The 16935-nt window shown below is 44.1% G+C and overlaps 1 long non-coding RNA gene and 1 other non-coding gene across 2 annotated transcripts in view; one reads left to right on the top strand and one right to left on the bottom strand.

Annotated features, from left to right (window-relative positions):
- The window catches only part of LOC138267327 (uncharacterized), a 50375-nt gene extending 37431 nt beyond the window's left edge, over nucleotides 1-12944 (bottom strand). Inside the window, exon 1 of the long non-coding RNA XR_011199778.1 lies at nucleotides 12910-12944. This is a non-coding gene — a long non-coding RNA (uncharacterized lncRNA). The remainder of the gene's footprint in view (nucleotides 1-12909) is intronic.
- On the top strand, nucleotides 12311-12382 carry TRNAH-GUG (transfer RNA histidin (anticodon GUG)). The gene has a single exon. It is a non-coding gene; the product is annotated as a tRNA-His (tRNA).
- Nucleotides 12945-16935: the final 3991 nt, after the last annotated feature.

Raw genomic sequence — 16935 nt, forward strand, 5'->3', positions numbered from 1 at the left:
TCCCAGGACAAGGGCAGAGGAATGCTACAAGGAACCCTAGGGGCGAACTATGAGGGTTATAGAGAGGACCTTCGGCCTCCTGAAAGCCAGGTTCAGGTGCCTCCATATGACAGGTGGTTCCCTATTCTACTCACCAAAGAAGATGTGCCAGATCATCGTCGCCTGCTGTATGCTTCACAGCTTGGCTTTGCAACGACAGGTGCCTTTTCTGCAGGAGAACGGTCCAGATGGAGGTGTTGTGGCAGCTGTGGAGCCTGTGGACAGTGAAGAAGAGGAAGCAGAAGAAGAGGACATCGACAACAGAAACACAGTGATTCATCAATACTTCCAGTGAGACACAGGTAAGAAGACATCACTGCCTGCTACATCTGACATAATTGTTCTACCTCTCATCTGTCAATCACTTTCACCCAGTGTATGGACCCTGAGTTGTCACTTTCCCTTTCAATTTCACAGATGTGGGTCCCACTGTGACATCTGCTTTGTTTCCGCATGGACTAGAGCTATGTGTCATAGGTATGTTGAAAATACAATGGATATAGCATTTTTACACATTTATTGCAAATACACATTTTCGAAAGCACAGACTGACTCCAGATTGTTTTGTGCTTTAAGGCTGTTTATTTCAATGCTAAATATTGAAGGGTGTTGTAAAATGGTCAGGGGTGATGGTGGAGGAATGTCCATGGCAGAGTCCAGTCTATTAGTCTCATGGGTGCATTGGCCAAAGGGGCATGGGAAGTGGAGTAGGGGCAGTTTAAGGATGGACAGGGTGACAAAGTGGGACAGAAGGATGACAATCAGGGTGGGCTCATTTCTTGGCGGGGGTCTTGGCATTGTTCTCTGTCTTTGTCCTGGATCTCAGGGACCGCTTGCGGGGTGGTTCTCCATCTGCAGGGGGTGGGGTGCTGGTGTCGTGGTCCTGTGGCGGTGCCCCCTGTCCACTAGCGACGGCAGAGGTGGTGGGCAGTTCATCATCGAGGCTAGTGTCAGGGGCCTCTGGTTGGGGCACAGTGTCCCTCCTGGTGTTGACGAGGCCCTTCAGCACCCCTATAATGGTGCCCAGGGTGGTGTTGATGGATTTGAGTTCCTCCCTGAACCCCAAATACTGTTCCTCCTGCAGCCGCTGGGTCTCCTGAAACTTGTCCAGTACTGTTGCCATTGTCTCCTGGGAATGGTGGTAGGCTCCCATGATGTTGGAGAGGGCCTCGTGGAGAGTGGGTTCCCTGGGCCTGTCCTCCCCCGTCGCACAGCAGCCCTCCCAGTTCCCCTGTGTTCCTGGGCCTCTGTCCCCTGAACCGTGTGCCCACTACCACTGCCCCCAGGTCCCTGGTGTTGTTGGGGTGGTGGGTTAGAGTGGGTTCCCTGTAGTGGTGGACACACTGCTGCTTGACGTGTCCTGGGGACAGAGGTCTGGGCCCGCTGGGTGGGTGCTGTGCTGGTGTTTCCAGCGGGGGAGGCTCTGTTGTAGCTTGTGCCAGTTTGAGGGGAACCGACTGTCCCAAGGTCCCAGATGGGACGGGCTGGTCATCTAGATCCAGTTGGACAGAGCTGCTGTCATCATTGTGGGCCTCTTCGGTGGGTGGAGTGGACATGTCTGGAGCCTCCTGTCCAGTGATGTTCGGTAGGGGTCCTGCAGGGGTGTAAAGGCGTGATTATTGCATCTGTGTGTGCCATGGTGTGCAATGGGTGGGTGACCCTGTACCCCAGTGCTTGCATTCTTGTGTGGGACCTTGTGTGATAATTGGTTAGGGGTGTGTGTGATATGTGCAGTGGCCATGCATTGGTGTTGCATGCAGGGCTTGGTGTTGGGATGGGTGGGTTGTGATAGTGGGACATATGTGAGGAGTTTTAGTGATGGGGGTGAGGGCGAGGGTGGGGGTATGTGATAGCATGAAGGTAGGGTGGGGGATGAAGTAGTGAAAGATTTGCCTTACCAGAGCCAATTCCTCCTGCTACTCCTGCGAGACCCTCAGGATGCAGTATAGCCAAGATCTGCTCCTCCCATGTTGTTAGTTGTGGGGGAGGAGATGGGGGTCTGTCGCCAGTCCTCTGTACTGCGATGTAGTGTCTTGAGACCACGGAACGCATCTTCCCCCGTAGGTCGTTCCACCTCTTCCTGATGTCATCCCGTGTTCTTGGGTGCTGTACCACTGCGTTGACCCTGTCGACGATTCTGCGCCGTAGCTCCATCTTCCTAGCTATGGTGGTGTGCTGCACCTGTGATCCGAATAGCTGTGGCTCTACCCGGATGATTTCCTCCATCATGATCCTGAGCTCCTCCTCAGAGAACCTGGGTTGTCTTTGCGGTGCCATGGGGTGGTGTGGGTGATGTGTGGGGTGGTGTGTGTTGTGATGTGTGGGGTGATATTTAGGGGTGTGTGGTGTTTTTTGCATGGATGTTGTTGAGTGATGGTGTTGAATGCCTGTGGATGCTAGTTTGTAGAAGGTGGTGTCTCTCTCTGGCCTTCAGTCACAATTGTGGTCGTAAGGGTTTGTGGGTGATGTGGGTGTGTGTTTTAGATTGTACTGCATGTGTGGGAGTGGTGTGTGTATGTGTATCAGGTGTGTGTATTTGGAATTGTCCAATGTGGTAGTGTTTTGTAAATGTGTGTGTATTTTGAGCGCAGCGGTGTGTACCGCCAATGGAATACTGCGGTTGAAAGACTGCTGCGTGGATTCGTGGGTCGTGATAGTGGGGGCGTATTCCTGTTGGCATGATGGTGGAGGTTTTGTTTTCGCCAGTTTATCACTGATCTTTGGTGTGGCTGACTTGTGTGGGTGTCTAAATTTTGGTTGATTCCGAGCTGTGGGTCATAATAGCTGTGGCAGAATTCCGCGGCCGTGGCGGTGTGTTGGCGGTCTTCTGCACGGCGGTAGGCGGCATTTACCGCCAATGTTGTAATGACCCCCATAATGTCTACCAGCATGGATGACATGTGACTCCCACACCTTGTATTCCTCATTGTTTTAAGTAACCTTTCCTATACATTGATTTATACACTTGTATAGCTCATTTCATGTTTGTGATATAAAGTGCTCTAATGCCATACATTGGGACGAGCAGAGCTATACAATAGATACATGTGAGAAAGGGACTAAGGAGTGATGAAGGACATTTTTGCAGGGTTGTAGTGAGGGAATCTGTGATGAAGGAGGTCATGTGGGGTCCCCAACAAAGACTGTCGTACTGGCCACCAGCAATGCTAAAGCCAACTCTGCCTAGTACCCTAGATAGATCTAACATTTAAACCCACCCCTCCTCACCCTTTAGCTATCTCATGCCACGTATTCCTGTGGCATGTGCCACACATATGAAGCTAGCAGGTTGAAAGGAGGTTGGGGGAGGTGTAAGAGGGGGACTGGCTCTTCCATTTGCTCTGCCACACTGACCACCGCTGTTAGATAACATCATTCCTTTCTCAGTTTATGCCAAGGGTTATGTCTCACTCTCTTCCTTGGCATGCCCACTTTCTGTATGGTTGTTTTTTTCTGTCTCTCAGATTTTATTTACATTTGAGTATTAAGGTCCCTCTCTCTCTTTCCCTCTTACCTTCTTGAAACACTGCCCTCTCCACTCTCTGATTCAGTAAAGACATTGTGGCTGATTACGAGTTCAGTGGTCTTGGGACCGCCATACCTTCTTTGGCAGTCTGACCGCCCAATTATGATCTTTGAGGTCGGACTGCCACAAGACTACCACCACCACCACCAACACTGGAGCTACCGTGACAGCGGCTGTAGGGGCAGCAGTAGTCTATGTTAGCAGTGCTGGCATTGGCACTGCCATGTGTATTAGGACCAGCCTTTCCGCAGACATTTTCGAGGACACTCCCATGAAAAGATCGGCGGAAATGCTGTTAAAGGGCTTCACAAAAGGGCCCGAAGGCCCATGTTGTTCCCCCTGATGCCGGCAATGTCGATGTGCACACTGTTTGCCATGCATGACATGGTGCATGGAAAAAGTGCAAAGTGCACCAGACTTGCTTGAAGTGCAGCAGTGTAGCTGGCATTGACTTTAGGCTCTGGCCATGAAACCACCTGGACTGCGCTGCTGACACACCACCAGCCCCGCAGGAGTGTCATAATGCGGCGGTCGGGATGCTACTGGCTTGGCGACATTCTCCTGACCACTGCTGCGGTGGTCTGGCAGTCCGCCAAACTCATAATCAGGCCCATTGTCATTATCACTACTCAGCTTGTTAAATGTTGTAGCTACAAAGAGGTAATCCGACAACAGACACAATCTTTGTCTTGTAAATGGAACACTTCAGGATATCAGTGTTTCCTAGTGTGGTGACTGAAACAGGGAAACAATAGGGAAGATGGTATACAAAAAAATGATTGTCCATAAGTTCCACCTCCTCATTCCAGTCGTAACCTTTTAGGTGATCTTCACCTCATTATGTGACAAAGAGCAAGAGGTACAAACCAAAACTCCACACACCTTATGGGTACAATAAATATAAATTTCCTGTTTTTTCTCATGTCTCATCACTGAGATAGGACAGAAAGCAGGGATTCCTACTGGTCTCAGATCTACAAAGTCACGCTGGGATCTCTCTGTGACGGGCACATGGGGAGAGGGTTATGTAACTACATTTTTTATGAACTGGGATGGGAATTATGTCTTCGTTTTCAAACGTTCTCGCTACTGTGGAGGACTTTGCCATCTGTGATAGAAAGAGAGAGAGAATATGGGTGTGTGGGGAGGATTCAGCTCTCTCCTACACAAAGATATGGTCTAAGATGACAATTATTCCTCAGCGAGGTAAAAATTATTGTCTTGACTTATTGTTGGTGGAAGAGCATTGCCCATTAGTTTGCTCACTTCTGTTCTGTTTCAAGGGCATCAGTTTGCATATTCTGCTTTTATAAGTATGCATATTATTGGGCTATCCTGAGCATGTGCATACTTTTTTTTTATAGACACATGTTTCCTAGCAATAAAAGAGACATGTTTTTGTTGGTGTCTTGTTACTTTATTGCTGAGCACTGGCAGAGAGGTTGCTGTTGTTTTAGCTGTGGTAAAGATTGGAAAGTTTGCAAAACAAGCATTGGCAAAGCTACTAAGTCTCACCTATGCAAGACCTATTGACTTTGCCAATGCTTTTTAGCCATGTTGTACACCAGCCTAGCTGCTGTTCAGCATAGCTAAAAGTTAGTGGCGTAGAGGAAAGTGGTGTGGAGTGTTGTAGAGTGGAAAGTTGAAGAGTGGAGTAAAGTGTTGTAAGTGGAGTGTCAGAGAGTGTTGTGTATTGGAGTTGTGTAGAGTGGCATACACTGGAGGGGCATAGCATAGATTGGACTAGTGTAGAGAGCATTGGCATAGTGTTGCAGAGTATAATTGCGTAGAGTGCAGTGGCACTGATTACAGTGGCATTGAATTTAGTGGCATAAAATGCAACATTGTAGAATGCAGTGGCATAGAATAGAGTGGTGCATAGTACAGTGCAGTGGTGCAGAGTGCAGTGAAGGGATGAAGAGTGGAGTGATGCAGCATGGAGTGGAGCAGGGAGAGATGCACAGAGTGGAGTAGGGTATAAAGGCATAGAGTAGAGTGGCATAGAGTAGAGTGGCGTAGAGTGCAGTCGCATGGCATAAAATGACATAGATTTGAGTGAAGCAGAAGGCAGTGACGCAAAGTAGAGTAGAGTGGCATAAAGTGCAGTGGCGTAGAGTGCAGAGTAGATTTAAGTGGCATAAAATGCAGTAGCATAGAATGATGCAGAGTAGAGTAGGATAGAGTGGTGAAGACTGGAGTATAGTGCCGTTGTTGTGCAGTTCCTTATTGGTAATAGGACTGCATGTTTAGGGTGGCAGAACAGTAAAGTTTGGGAGGCTGAGTCTGTTCATGCAGTTAGTAACTGCTGGCCTAACTCCTGACTAGCTCACAGTACCTAATCCAAACCTTCAAACCCTTTGGGTTAAAAGGTTATTATGGTAACCTGATAACCTGAGCATGGTACTCCAACCCCCCAGGAAAGCCATGGAAACAGGTCATACGACTTCTGTATGGTTACTCATGCATACCAAGGAAAGATAAAAAGATGTGAGATAAGTTTTTAATAAATGTATTGAAACAGTCGCAATCTAGCATATAAAGAGTGAGCTGCAATAATTAGGCAAATGAAACAAAGCAAGGTAATCAGCATTACAAACAGGGTAAAGGAGATGAACAATCCAACCATAATGTATGTGGTTCTGGAGTTACTAGTGGTTCCTACCTAACCCTATGTCTACTCTGACAGCATAGTGATTGTAACCGTCTGATTGTCCCAATCAAAGGGATCAGCCCCCGCCCCAAACCCGGAAACAGTGTCAGGAATCAGCCTGTGATGTAGATGGCAGTCCTCTCAGGAAGCTGGCAGATCAGCACCAGCTGAGCTGCAAGTCACATACCGCGCGTTCCGTGATAGTTGTGGCCGGGACGCCCTGTGCCCTCCTTGCATCAGAGCACTGTTTATAAATTAAACCAAACCACATTGGAAATAAACTTCTAATGCAATGCTCTGTCTAGGTGATAAAAGCTGTCTCCTGAACGGACAACACAAGCTAGCACATTGTGTACCGCCTTCCATAGTCTTGGAGAGAAAGTACTGAATATCTGTTGTGCAAAGTCTAGCTACACTAGCAGCACATTCCTTGCTTTCCTAGAACAAAAGCAACCTGATAAAAATGTGTAAAAGCCATTGCTAAAAAGCAGCCTTATTAAAAGGAATAAAATATGAATATATATCAACTAGAAAACTAAGCTAAAACAGAGGTGACCAACCTTAGTCTTAGAGATCCTCACGACACCCTAGAGTGCAGTGGCATGAAGTGCAGTGGCATACATTGGAGCAGCTTGGATTGGAGTAGTGCAGAGTAGAGTAGCATGGAGTTTAGTGGTAGAAAGTGCAGTGTTGCAGAGTAGAGTGTCAGAATGTAGTGGTGTAAGGTGGAGTAGAGTTGTATTGAGAGCAGTGGCATTGAATACAGTAATGCAGAGCAGAGTGCAGTGGTGTAGAGTGCAGCAACATAGAATGCAGCTCTGTAGAGTGCATTGGCTTAGAGTGCAGTGGTTGAGAGTAGAGTGGTGTAGAGTGCGGTGGCATAGAATGGAGCGGGCAGAGTGGAGTAGAGTGGTGTATAGTTTAGTGGAATAGAGTAGATTCTTTCAGAATAAAATGAAATGGTGTAGAGTGGAGTGGTGCTGGGTAGAGCATAGTTGTGTAGAGTGGTACAGAGTGTGATGGTGCATGGTAAAGTGGTGGAAAATGCAGTGGCATAGAGTGCAGAGTAGATTACAGTGGCATGCAGTGGATTGAAGTAGAGTGCAGGCACATAGAGTTGAGTGTTACCGAGTAAAGTGCATTAGTGAAGAGTGTATTGGCATAGAGTGCAGTGGCACAGAGTGCAGTGTTACGGAGTGGCGTAGAGTACAGTGGCATGGATTGGAGTTGTGCAGAGTAGATTGGTGTGGTCTAGACTGGAGTGCTGTAGAGTGCACTGGTGTAGAGTAGAGTGGTGAAGAGTATAGTTGTCATTGCGTTGAGTGGTACAGGGTAGATTAGAGAGCTAGAGCATGAAGTGGTGTAGAGTGCAGTGATGTAGAGTGGAGCGGTGCAGAGTGCAGTGGCGTGGATTGGTGTAAAATGGAACGGTGCAGAGCAGAGTGAAGTGATGTGGAGAGGCACAGGCAAAACTGCCCAAATTCTAAATGTGTTTACAACTAATATCCATGGGTAGTGATGTGCTTTCAAAATTGTAACATTGCAGCAGTGCAGTAATATTACTGCAAATAATCTCTGTGACAAATTACCATTTCTCATATGTGAGGTCCTGCTTTGATTTAAAAAAAACTTTTTTAGGGATGTTGCACGAATCATAAACACACAGTTCTCTGCAAAATGTCTGTAATAGACTCTCACACACCACCCACATTAAAAATAAATTCAAATAAAACAGTATTTAAAACAATCTGATTAAGAATTACTCAAGGTCATCAGGGCAAAACTCCCTGCAGAACAGAGCTGGCTCTATCAGGGGTCCCCCTAGAAGGTTAGGGCCAAGGGCCAGAGTCAACTTTGCCCGGGCCTTAGAACATCTCTGTGCAGTGTTTAACTTGTAAATAAAAACGTGCAGGTGCCAAAATGCTCTTCTTTGAATCTTACGGCTGCTGCAATTAAATGTGCTTCCACTGAATGCAGAGGCAGCCTAATCCTAAAGCCATCTCAGGCCTCTTTAGTCCATTTGCAGCCACTCCCTGCCCCTTTAGCTCACTTCTGCAGCTTTCTGCTTTCTCCCTTTGTGACGCTTTTTTCTCTTCCTCCCCCTTTCCCATATATGGCTTTTGCTGGCAGTAAATACCTGATGCAGAAAACTAAGTGCCAGCCCCCAAAAATAACTGCTGGTGGCCCACACCGAAACCACTGGCTCAAATTAAGCACTGTCTATGTGTGCATCGGTAGCTGAGTTTTTGAATGATAAGGCTAAAAAACGGAGCAGCACAACTCTTAATCTCTTGAAAAGAAACAAGATAAAGAACGTATGAAGGCAGTCTAGGTTTAAATGTCTTCTTCTAAAACTGAAAAGTATACTTGACTTTCCCCAAAATGAATAACCTCTCGCCGTTTAAAACAAACATTGGCAAAGCCAATAGGTTTTGCCTGTGCAAAATCTATTGGTTGTGTCATTTTGTTTGTAGATGTTGCACAGCAGTTGACCTTGTGTGTAACATGGCTTAAAGGAAAACAAATACTATGGAGCAGTCAATGCTGGCTACCTCATAGTGCTTTGTCATTTGCTTGGAACCATGCATGTTGCATAGAAGCTCAACTGCTACACAACAGGTAAAAGAAACATTGACAAAGGCTATAGATTAGGCATAGGTGAAACCTACTGGCTTTGCCAATGCTTGTTCCTCTATTAAGGCTTACGGAACAAGACAGAGCAGCTGCACACTCAGGGCCAGATTTAAGAAAAGTGTCACTGCACCCAGAGCAGCACCACTTTTCTTGCTCTCCTCAGCGCCCCCCTAACGCCACCATGTGTGTGCCGTATTTAAAATACAGTGCGCCATTGTGCGGGGCAAAGGGCAATAGCGTCAACATTTTTCATGCTATTGCTGTACTTTTCAGGGTTAGTGCCAAAATTGTTTGTGCTAATCCTGAACAATACATAGGGGCCCATTGTAACCAATGGAGTATCCCTTTTTAACGCCTGCTCTGCGCAGGGGTTTAAAATTGCCAAAAAAATAGCGCAAAGAAATATTTTAGATTTCTTTTCACCAATTTTTTGCTGCCCCCCCCCACAGAGGAATGCCATCCTAGCATACATTATGCCTGGTGCAGGCATAATGTGGCGCAAGGGGTTACAAAGTGGAGCAACTTTGTAAGTCTGGCACAGCGATTTTGGCCTCGTAGGACCACATTAGCGTAAAAAAATTACGCTAATGTGGCACAAAGAGGCTCTAGGCCCTCCTAAATCAGGGCCTCATATCCTACATTTGCTACTCGTATAAAGACAAAAGCCTTTGCTAATTCTTAAGACACTGATGTGCGGGATCTTAACTCGTACAAGGTCAGATCTGCAAGCTGTTCCATTAGCCCTCCTCAAGGATATGGGAAACCCCGTTCCCTGACTTTGATAAATTCAAGCTGAAGAAAAAATACAAAGATAATATGTAACAAATGAGCACATATAAAGTGCTCATACACAGCTCACACTAGTAGAGGCCGACTTCATTGCTATAATGTAATTCACACATTGAACCTCTTTCAGCACAAATAAAACAAGAGAGTTTTAACAAGTGCAAGGTCTGAAAAACATATAACACGCCAAAAACATAGCTAAAGTATGCACACTGGGATTAATCTCATTGTCACAGGTGACAGCAAATGAACCTTCCCTTGTCCATTTCTTTTATGTAGGAGATGAGTCTTGCAGGGCACAAACGGTCCTGCTTAAACTTGCAGAAGCCAGTGTGACACAAACAGAGAACCACTGCTCCCAAGAGTGAACATATAAGCACTCCAGGGAATCTACAGCTGCAAGTGGGGTGTGAAGAGAAAATCATATATTATGTGCTTTTGTGTTATTGCTTTCCATACATCACAAGTGTACCAATGTATTTTAAAATGAAACATAGATGCTGTTTCTCATTGACTTACAATGTCTTTTAGCCTCAGTTGTGCACTTTAAGTTTCATGATTCTGCTACTATCGGAAGCCATTTTATTCAGAGTAGTACATTTGTACATAACTGCATAGCATAACCTCATTTTCAGAGTTGCCAATAAGAAGCAGAATTTTAGAACAATGAACACAGAATTGTACCCATGAATGATATATGATCCACAAGGACGTCTCACATTTCTCCCAGGAGAAGCTCGGGCGATCTGCTCATTATATAAGCTTTTGCTGAACGTTAGATGTTTCTGTCACTTGATTAGGCACTATAGACTTGTATTGAAAGAAAACATATATATGTATAATACTATATTTCATGTATTTTAGCATTAGGCTACAACTGACCTTTTTCTAGTGAGAACTCTACTCAGCGGAAAAGGCAAATAGCCCAGTTGTTCAGAGGTGGTTTCCTCAGAGTGACCTGCTAGCTGGTGCTCATGAGTCCTGCTGACTAGGCAGCCCTTTCAGATCACCTTGCAAACGAGCTTTCCTTGAATATGCCATCCAGTGTGGTATGCGTGATTCTTTATTTGGTGGAACAGGAAATGGACATTCACCTTGACCACTATCCAGATAGAGACGCTATGATTAGTTAGTCACCATATCCAGGGTTGGACTGGCCTATAGGGCAATCAGGCACTACCCACAGGCTGGTCTGACAAGTCAGTGTGTGGGCCAGATTTTGGCTGTTTGTGGGCCTGTTTCATGGTATGGTACACTAGTTTTTATTGTTAATTTCCCTGATATTAAACCAAACATTGTCTGTAGCAAGCTCAGATCCATGCAGGTCTCCATACCTTGCAAAACACGTATACAGCATGTCTTAACAAGTTCTGAACTGCCCCAATTCTCAACCATGGGCCATTTTTTAGCTACCTAATTTATGCTGCAGTAACATAATATTAGTGATGCCAAACCACGGGGGCGTCAAAACTAGAAGTGGAGTTGTGAGAAATGGAGGAAAACAGTCACAAGGCACGTAAGAGAAGAAGGGTAGGATGCTGAGAAGGTGCTTGGGGAAGAGGGGGACCAACAAAACACGAAGAATGAGTCAAATTATGTTAATTTATTTAGAATAAATCTCTAAACAGTGTGCGACGACACTGACAGCAAAGTATGCTGTTTTGAGGAGGTTGCTCTGTGTATATTTATGAGATAGGTTCCAGTGGGAGCCAAAACAACCAGGTGTATAAACACAACAAAAACAAGGCCACGTAAATAGGCTCGCCACTGCCGCCCACCTGCCTGGTTTGTTGTGGGCTCTAATTCTGTGGCTTCCACCTATTAAAGCAATGCGACACTGAATGACACGTTACTGTAGATATCCTTTTTATTTCCCTAATTAGACCTAATTCACAATTAGAAATCAATAATTTTTAAATAAGAAAGTAGTGCTACCTTATTTGTAAGTGTTTAGAATTGTAATGCAGTTGAGGAAAGAGCTTTCACGAACGAACGCCGTGAAGCTTTAAGAAATAAAGTAATATTTTGAAAATGAAGAATTTGTCATTTGAACTTCACCTTCTGGGTCACGGAACGGCATGTACATCTTCAGTGCTGCCTGTGCCTGCACAGACATTATTTGCACTTATATTTTGGGTGACATTGGGCTTTATCCTAAGCAAATGGATATATCTTTCTTGGTTTTGGCGTTATTTTATGGATTTAATGGAGTCATCTAGCTTCGGCATGAGCAGACTGATGAAGTGTGGAATGTAACACCGAATGATAAGCGCTTGAACTTCATCCAGCAAAAACAGGTCTGAATCAACACGCACCAGGACTGAGCCTGATCCCTTTCTTAGAGGTTCACTTTCTAGTCACCCATTTGTTTCCTGTCCTCTTTCTACTCGAGTGATTTAGTAAAAGGCTCGCGCTTCTCCCCGTGACTGTCGGTCTGTCCCGTCCATGAAATGCTTGATGAGGAGTAGGCAGGAGGGTTGGGTGGATGGGAAGGAACGGGATGGTTTCCTGGTTCTGTGTATAATACCCCTGGATGCATGAATGAGTAATGCATGCCAGGGGCGGGCATGGGTAGTTCCAGCCTATGATAGAAACAAACAGTGAGAACATCAATAGGACTTGTTACAGGTTATCAGAGCTACGAGCGAGCAGATGCTCCACAGCCCAAGTAGCTCGCCGTGATCGTATAGTGGTTAGTACTCTGCGTTGTGGCCGCAGCAACCTCGGTTCGAATCCGAGTCACGGCATTGCGGGTGGCAATGTCACGGCAGTTGGGCGAGATTTTTAAATCACACGTTAAAAGTATCTGGAGGGTAAGGGTTGATAGAGTGCGCTCTGAAACCGTTAGAGGTGCTTGTGAAATAGGGAATACACATTTCGATATTATTTGAGCAGTCATGCCAGTTTTTTAGATCCTTGTTTTACCAGCTTGGGGAGATAATCTGTTATGTAAACAATGTGTGTGGATAGCAGCGGTAGACATTATTCAAAAGGAAGGAATTGGAACCTTAGCAGAAGTGGTGTCTACCAGTGCTCACTTTAAACCTACTTGTGTTTTAGGTTTATGTCACAGCTGAGATTTTGAATAGTCAGTGTAAGAAGACCTCCTTCTTTCTGCCGAAAACAGTCTTTGTTTGTACTATAACCGTTCAGTTCATTGCTGTCTGTTGTAGGTGATGTCTATGATTGTTCTCGCCATGTTTACCTGTTTAAACTGCTTCTGTATGGCGGTTCTAATCTTATCAACCTTAGATATACTACATGACAAACTCACCTCGTGTTTTGTGGTTCACTTTTCAAGGATGTTCAGGCAGGAAGGAAGCATGCGAAGCATTGGTGGTTCAGTGGTAGAATTCTCGCCTGCCACGCGGTAGGCCCGGGTTCGATTCCCGGCCAATGCAACAACTCTTATTTTTTCGATTTTATTTCGCATTTTTGAAGTATTATAAACTGGAGCTGAATACAGCGTTGAGCTAAATAATTGCGACACAGGCAATAAATATATTCATTTTATATTGATTGGAAAAGGGAGCAGTCCAGCAAATCAATCGTTGACAGCAAATGTAGGAGCACCTTCCACGCCAATATAGATAAATACTTCTACAGTTGATTCCAGGTCTCGATGTTGGTGTGTACTAATACTTTCACGCTGCAGCGACCTCTCTGGCTCCTCTATGCATCAACTGTTTTCCCGAGGATGTGACTGTACGTATTTTTTTTGTAGTTAAAGTCAAAGTTATAGATTTGGCAGCAAAAGGTTGAACTGTCGGCTTTAGGGCGGTGCGGCGGGTGCCACCGCACCGGGGACCTGGCTCAGACGGACGAAATTTGACATAATGAAGCAAGATAAAGCATCCTGCAGAGCTCTTTGCCTGCTCTGCTTTTTTGAGGGACTAATAACTACAGATGATGATTCTGGTGGCAAATGCACTTAATGCAAAAATGTATGATTTATTTGGTCACAAATATTACTCAACATAAAGTAGTCCAGAGGGTTAACGTTTCCGCTGCAAGAACCAAAATGTACCATGCAGGCTACAAATTTGTGTTTTGTGTGGATAGGTGATTATGTTACTGCTTTTGTCACACACAGAGGTTCTTTTGTTATTCGGAGTTCATAAGTCACAATCCTTCTAATATAGTGCCTTGAGCTAGGCACTAGCATCAGATCACTGCATGCAAATTGCAAGGCATAGGTTTAGAATATTATTGTTTTTTCTCAATTGTTCTTTATTCTTATGATGCTAAAAGGGTTCAGTTGGCTAGCATTACGATTCTATTAATATGACGCCCCCAGTCGTGTTACATTCCACATCCTGAGTTTATGAGGCAGAATTATTACCACTCTGTGCCTGGTTAGCATAACAGAGGTTGGGCAAACCTGGTGCAAAGTGCACATCATAAATTGCGTTGGAAAGTAGCCCTAAAGTAACACATAGGGGCACTATATGCTACTTTGTGCCAAAGAAGCGTACCATGGGTGGTACATGGATGTTTCATGGACCCAAAAATAGGATTCTAATGCTAACCGCTATCTCTAACCGGTATCTATTAACTTTGGTATAAAGGGATTTGTATCCAAAAATTATGCCTCCTTCAGGAAGGCATAAAGTTGGGGAAGACATTTATTATCTACAAACCTTACCAACTTTGTATGTGAGTTTTACATTGTAGCGCACTTGCAAACTGTTAAACATTGTTGAAGCATAAACGTTTGTGCTGGAAGGTTACTCTTCCAGTATAAAACCTAAGCTTGACATCACACACACACCCTTGCATTATGGTACATGGGTGTGTGCACTGGCAGAAGGCAGCCTATGGTCCGGCAGCACTAGACAGTAGAGCAGCAGCACCATATCTCAGTAAACCCGGAGGTGTTTAGGCCTGGGCAAAAATTAAATTATGCATAGTAATCGGTGTAATTTTGGTAATCCCACGTTACTCTTTGATGCCAAATTACAGATAATGATGTGATTATATTCACTTGCATAATTAAGAGTAATTTGGAGGAAAAGGTCCAACAGTAAGAGCACATTCAGCAAGTGTGAGCTGATGTTCGTAATACTGTTTATGTTCTGTTGCATTTAGCTTTATCTTCTTAGCATAAAATGAATCCCTTTGTCCATTTTGGATGCAAGAGTGCATTTTGCACCAAGAGCCTATTGCTAAAGTCCAGGAGTAAGCTGAGGGAAAATCCTACTGCAAGTGCATATTTGGATAGTGAGAGCAGCTCCTCACGGTCACTATTCATGTTCTGTTGCATCTTGAGCAAATTTTATGGCAAGACCGGAGGCTCCTATTATGCGTTTCTTTTCTTACTTTAATAAATAGCAGCAGTCAAGAAATATACTACAATTCCCAGAAGGCAAAGTAACAATAGCCAGTGGGAATAAAAACGTAGTCAGAACAGAGTACACCAATCAGCTGTAAACAAGGGTATTGTGACATCACTTGAATGCGAACAGCCCTCTTTTCTTTCTGCTCGCAGTCAAGTTAAGTACCCTTTATCCTTCGTTCTCTAAAAAATTATATATTTCTAATAGTTATGTCATATATTTTTAGTAATATGTTTTAATGTTTGACTTGGTTGTGTTTCTGCTGTTTTAGCGCATTGGGTTCGTTGTTATGCTTATGTTGCTAGACGGCATGTTGCCGCATTTCTGTCAGCGCTCTGCTCGCTCCTTTTAACAAATTTTCTCTGCGCGCGCCACTCGCGCACTTTGTTTACCTTTTGGAATCCCTCAGGTGGCCCTAACTACGTGTGGGTGTATTGTACTGGGAGAAAACTAGGCGCTCTGGGTAGCGAGGTGAATATCAACGAAGAATGTCGAATCTCGAAATGGTGCACTCTTGAAAGACCACACCCAAAAGGTCTTCATAGATGTTAAAAGCACTATTGCAAATATAAAGTACAAGAGGCACTCATTATAACATGAAAAATAATAGTACTCATAAGTCAGTATACATAGGTAATGTTTTGTCATATATTTCTGAAAATTAATAGGATTATTCCCAACATAATCCCCAATTACAGTATCACTGTCCAAATCCAAATAGTAGAATTAATTGATCTGTTGTTCCAAGATTGCTATGATCCAAATTCCAAGTCCAGATTTCTCTAATCAAAGTTCAATCATATTCTTCAAAAGATGATATAGCTTATTATTTAAACTTTAGCAGCCGCATCCAAATTGATAGCCAGTCCAGATTTTCTCAAATCAAGGTTCAATCATATTCTTCAAAGGATGATATAGCTTATTATTTAAATGTTAGCAGCCGCATCCAAATTGATAGCCAACACGTGTTTCATCCGGGAGTTTCCCAATGACTTCATCAGGGCTAAATCCTGTCCAAATCATAAGACAATCGTCGATATAACGACCCCAGTACAATATGTCCGAGTGCCACTTGGCGGCCTCTGGGCCCCAGACCCACCTCTCCTCAAACCAACCCATAAATAGGTTCGCGTAAGAGGGGGAGAATCTCGAGCCCATTGCCACACCTTGTTTCTGTCTGTACCAGTCTCTCTTGAACAGAAAAAAGTTGTTATTCAAAATTAACTCTATCATATCTAGTATCATTCTTGTGTGTTGCCACAACGTGATCGATTTTCTATTAAGAAATGCCTCAACGGCCTTCAAACCTAAATCATGTTTTATACACGTGTATAAAGCAACCACATCTAAGGAGACAAGTGTCATGTTAGTATCCCATTCAAAATCACTAAGAATACTCAGGATGTGTGTAGTATTCTTAATGAATGATGGTAAATTATTGACCATGGGTTGGAGGAAAACATCTACAAATTCAGATATTTTTTCTGTAGGTCCTGAGATCCCCGAAATAATAGGTCTTCCTGGGGGGAATGGTAATGCTTTATGTATTTTCGGTAAAGTGTAAATACATGGATATCTAGGCCGGGCATTCAACAAATATTGGTATTCATCTTTATCCAGTAATTTCGATTCGTACCAATCTTTCAATTTCTTCTGTATGCAGTTGATCAATCCAGGAATTGTGTTATATGTAAGTTTCTCATAACAACATTTATCCTGTAATTGAGAAGAAATTTCTGTCTCATAGTCATTTATATTCATTATCACTACATTGCCCCCTTTATCCGCTGGTCTGATGATAATTTCTTTATTCTGTCGTAAATCCTTCAGGGCCATTTTTTCACCATGACTCAGGTTCGAACCTGAGAAATGTGGCTTAGCTTCATCCAAATCTCTACACACTAAATCAAAGAACATGTCTAACTTATTATTACCAATAAGCTTAGGAACCCATTTGGACTTAC

The sequence above is a fragment of the Pleurodeles waltl genome, chromosome 12, assembly GCF_031143425.1.
Source record: "Pleurodeles waltl isolate 20211129_DDA chromosome 12, aPleWal1.hap1.20221129, whole genome shotgun sequence".
Classification (NCBI taxonomy): Eukaryota; Metazoa; Chordata; class Amphibia; order Caudata; family Salamandridae; genus Pleurodeles; species Pleurodeles waltl.